Genomic DNA, 5,052 nt, shown 5'->3' on the forward strand with positions numbered 1-5,052 from the left:
TTTTATTGATTTCCCACAGAGAGGAAGGGAGAGAGATAGAGAGCCAGAAACATCGATGAGAGAGAAACATCGATCAGCTGCCTCCCGCACACCTCCCACTGGGGATGTGCCCGCAACCCAGGTACATGCCCCTGACCGGAACCGAACCGGGGACCCCTCAGTCCGCAGGCCGACGCTCCATCCACTGAGCCAAACCGGTTAGGGCTAAACTATTCTTAAAAAATTAAAAAATACTTGACTACGTTTTACCTAAAATCATCCTGTTTATGACCAGTAGTATACAAATTGCACTTTGGGAAACTGAATTAAGTAATCATTAGAGGCATTTCATTTCTATAAACTTTATCAAAATGAGATTTTTAAAAAGGTATTCTAGTATCTTAAGCACAAACTAAAAATAGTTATGTTAAAATAATAGTTTAGTAATAAAAGCTACTTACAAAATATAAATGTCTGTTTCTAACCAAATCTGGCTAGAGCAAATTATAGTCTGGATTAAAAATGAAGAAAAATACTTACAATCTTCATGACAATTGGTATCTTTACATTCATGTCAGTTCTTAAAGGGTGAAGCTACGGTTCATTCATAACTCTAGATATAGAGCCTGGCACAGACTCCTAATAAAGATATACTAAATAAATTCAACTCAAACATACGTGCTTTACTTTTTGATCTTGTAAAAGTTTCAGTCAGAAATTGTCAGTCTAGAATTTCAATAGACTCAAAATTTAGATGACTGGGAAAAAAACCTTTGAGAATTTGTATGTTGGCTTATTTCCTTTCTTAACAGATCTGAAGCCCAAGATCAATCATTTCAATTACATTCCTGTCGGCATCCTCTATTTCTTCACTTCCGTGCCAGTTTGAGTTTGCCTTCAACCTTAGACCAACTCAATTATTACTGTCCTCTTTCCTCCACTCAGCTGCTGAGTGCCAAAGTTCTGCAGACTGACCCCATAAGAAATTAAGGTATACAACAATGTCTAGCTTGTGGTGTTGGTTCAGGAATTGTTTTATTCACCTTCCTACTCTGGCTTTCATGAAATTCATCTTCATACAGTATCACAGTGATCTTTTAAAAATACAAACTTAAGCAGGTTAACCAACCCCTGCTTAAAACCCTATAATGGTTTCTAAATGTTCTTACTAGAACTCCAAATATTCAACATAATTTTTAAAACCCCACATGCTTTGACCTCTATCTACTGCTCCAGCCTCAATGTACACCATTCTCCTTGAATGTTTTAGCTACATGGTTTTTCTAGAATGTAAACAGCACCTCCATTCTTTTTTTTTTTTAATATATTTTTATTGATTTCAGAGAGGGAGAGGGAGAGAGAGAGAAACATCAATGATGAGAGAGAATAATTGATCCGCTGCCTCCTGCACCCCCCCTACTGGGGATCAAGCCTGCAACCCGGGCATGTGCCCTGACCAGGAATCGAACCATGACCTCAACCACTGAGCCATGCCGGCCAGGCAAGCCCCTCCATTCTTCCTTCCCTTCTTGGCCAAATTAACACTTGCTCAAGCTTGACATCAACCATCCGCTATCCCTCCACAGTCTACGTCAAGTTTCTTAGATACTTTCATTGAACAGTATTCCTTCCCTTTCTATCACCCCCTCTGACTCTTCTACTAGATTATAAACTCCACTAGAGGCCCGGTGCACGGGATTTGTGCATTGGTGGGGGGCATGGCCTGTGGGGATCGGCCCCCCGTGGGAGCACACTGACCACCAGGGGGCAGCTCCTGCATTGAGCATCTGCCCCCTGGTGGTCAGTGTGCATCATAGTGACTGGTCGACCAGTCGTTCCACAATTCGTTTTCTGGGCTTTTATTATATCGGATAAGAGCAGGTAAAATATCTTCTGCTCTCCATTTGTACCTCTAGTACCCAACACAGAACTAGGCCCTTACTAGATACAGTGGGGGCTTGACTTACGAGTGTCCCGACTAAGGAGTTTTTTGAGATACCAGCTGGCTCTCGGCCGATTTTTTGCATTGAGTTGACAGAGTAATTTGAGTTAACAAGCTCCTTAATGAGCTCCTTAACAAGCTCGGTCTCGGAACGAATTAAACTCGTACGTCAAGGCCCCACTGTACTTAATTACTTATTAAATGAATGTACTTGTTAAATGCTCCCTCTGATACTTATCACTGCTATCTCCAAGTTTTACCAATCTCCTCATCTTTCTACCCATTACCCTTCCGAGAAGCTGGCTCCAGTCAAGAGCAAAGTGTCCACTGTTATAACTGTTCCAGTGATGGGCAGGAGCCCACAAATAGCCACCCGAAGCGAGGATCACTCTAATACACTGTCTTTCATTTATGCTGTAAATATTTATTAGGCAATTTCTATGTTCTACACACTGTTCTAAATGCTATGAACACATTACTGAACAAGGACAGATAAGGTGTGTGGCTGCTATAGACTGGATTGTGTCTCCCCAATATTCACATGCTGAAGCCCTAACCGCCCCCATGAGACAGAGCCTTGAAAGAGGTGGTTAAGGTTAAATTAGGTCATAAAGGTGGAGCCCTGGTCTAATTGGTGCTCTTATATGAGAAAGAGATACCAAAACTCTCTCCCCACCATGTGAGGACACAGCAAGAAGGCAGCTTTCTGCAAGTCAAGAAGAGAGCTCTTACCTGAACTGGACCACACTGGCACCCTGACCTCAGATTTCCAGTCTCCAAAACTGTGAAAAAAGTTATTTCTGTTGTTTAAACCATTCAGTCTACGGTATTTTGTTATGGCAGCCCAAGCAGACTGCATTCTAGTGCTGAAGTTATGTCCAATCTTAAAGAGAATTTAAAAATTTAGGAATGAGAAGGAAGAGAAGCACCTCATGTAATAAATAGTAACTAAGACAACAAAAAGAAGGAACAGATACTGTCAAGAAATGGTTCATACTCATGCCTTAACAGAGAAAACCTCTAAATTGGAGGTAGCCTGAGATCTGACCCATCTCCCTATCTCACTAAAAAATAATTGCTTAAATAAGCATATTTTTATCTACACCTCTGTCCCACAACCATACTCTTTATATCAGGGGTGGGGACTGTCCAGCCTGTGGGCTGCATAAGGCCCGAGGAATCATTTGGGCTGGCCCCGCCAAGGCATTCATTAGGGGTGAGTTAATTAAATGTTTGACCAAATACAGCAGGCTAATTTTTAAGTTGATTAATTGTGCAGCCTGAGAATGATGTTATAAATATCCACATATCCTTGGCAGAAAAAAGCTTCCTCACCGCTGCTTTACATGAATGATAAATGGTAAGAAAACTTAATGCCACACGGAAAAATCCATCCTAAACAACAAATAGAAAGTATTACTATATTTTAAAAACTATTTGATTTACACGGCACTCAATGGAGAATCATCAGGATTTCTTTGATGTTATGCATGTAAAATACAGTATCATCCACAAAATCTGACTACAGTAACTCATACAGAATCAAAGAACTTGAGAGAGACTAGCAAACCCTTCTCATTTCAGACAGAAGTAAAGTGAAAACCAGATGTTTTGGTTCTTGTCCAACACCTCCCAACTCCCATTCTAGATTATTGCATAGAGAAAAAAAAATCAGCTACATCATTTGCAGAGCCCGACCCAAATTGAAAATACAGCCGCCACCCCCCCTTGTTAAAAAATTAAGGTGACAGCCCTTCTAAATGATGGGCCTTATGTGACTCACTGGTTGCATACCATAAAACTGGCCCTGAGCAGAGAAGTACATCTAAAAGCACCCTCTTAAAAAATGTCTTTCTTTATAATCCAATACACAATATATATGGAATCTGGCTCATGAGCATAAATATGGCTCATATTCATAGGAATATGGTGGAGAACAAAGAAAACTGAACCTGAGGTCAGAAGACCTCCAGCCCACTCACTAGCTAGACCAGTGATGGCGAACCTATGACACGCGTGTCAGAGGTGACATGCGAACTCATTTTTTTTGGTTGATTTTTCTTTGTTAAATGGCATTTAAATATATAAAATAAATATCAAAAATATAAGTCTTTGTTTTACTATGGTTGCAAAGATCAAAAAATTTCTATATGTGACACGGCACCATAGTTAAGTTAGGGTTTTTCAAAATGCTGACACGCCGAGCTCAAAAGGTTCGCCATCACTGAGCTAGACCCTAACAAGTCCTTTAATATTCCAAGACTATCAAACGGAGACAGAACCTAGCCTATCTCCATCTCACAAAGTTGTGACAATCAAACTGACTTCTGCACATCACACAGACGATGTATCACTATGAGTCCCTTACACATCCCTAGAATTTAATGTTTTTGAAGTGTTGGAGACATTGAAAAATTGGGGGCATAAGGGGTGGTGGAATCTGCAATAATTACAGCTGATAGTTAGATCCTCACCTTCCAGTTTAACAAGTCAAGTGCTCACTTCCCATCAGGGGTGTCTGAGCTAAGGAAAGCCATGTCGCTTCTGTGTCCCTCAGCAGAAGACCGACAGCAGGATTGTCCAACAGAAATAATAGTGTGAATCATAGTTTTCTAGTAGCCACACTGAAAAATAAAAAGAAATAGATGAGATTAAATTTAATAATGGACTGACTATTCTTGGGGGGGAAAGGGGTGTGGGGGATTCGGGAAGAGATTGGACAATAATCGTGCACCTATGGATGAGGACAGTGGGTGGGGAGTGAGGGCGGAGGGGGGGGGAACTGGGTGGAGGGGAGTTATGGTGGGAAAAAAGAGGAACCAATGTAATAATCTGAACAATAAAGATTTAATTTAAAAAAAATTTAATAATGTTTAAGTATTATCCATTTCAATGTGTAATCAACGTAAACATTATTGAGACTTTTTCTGTTTGGGTACCAGCTTGGAAAGCCAATGTGTATTTTACACTAACAGCCTATTTCAACCGCACGTGGCTACTGGACTGTGGTCTGTAATACTAAGCGTACAAGGTAGCCAATCACGCTTTCACATGCATTTTTTTGTCGTTTTCTACTTTTCTGACTATGACCAAAAAAACAACAGTAGCAGTTTCAATAAATTCCAACCACC

At 40.5% G+C, this 5,052-nt stretch overlaps 1 protein-coding gene across 4 annotated transcripts in view; it reads right to left on the reverse strand.

Moving 5' to 3' along the window:
* MIOS (missing oocyte, meiosis regulator, homolog (Drosophila)) overlaps positions 1-4,544 on the reverse strand; it is a 33,017-nt gene extending 28,473 nt beyond the window's left edge. For 3 of the 4 annotated variants that reach the window (XM_014547643.1, XM_014547644.1, XM_005876041.2), the window contains exon 1: positions 4,396-4,544. The gene's annotated coding sequence lies outside the window, so the exon portion shown is untranslated. Of the gene's footprint in view, positions 1-2,653; positions 2,704-4,395 lie in introns of all 4 variants that reach the window. The other variant, XM_005876040.2, reaches the window with a different exon arrangement.
* Positions 4,545-5,052: the final 508 nt, after the last annotated feature.

Source organism: Myotis brandtii, unplaced genomic scaffold (assembly GCF_000412655.1).
Source record: "Myotis brandtii unplaced genomic scaffold, ASM41265v1 scaffold48, whole genome shotgun sequence".
Classification (NCBI taxonomy): Eukaryota; Metazoa; Chordata; class Mammalia; order Chiroptera; family Vespertilionidae; genus Myotis; species Myotis brandtii.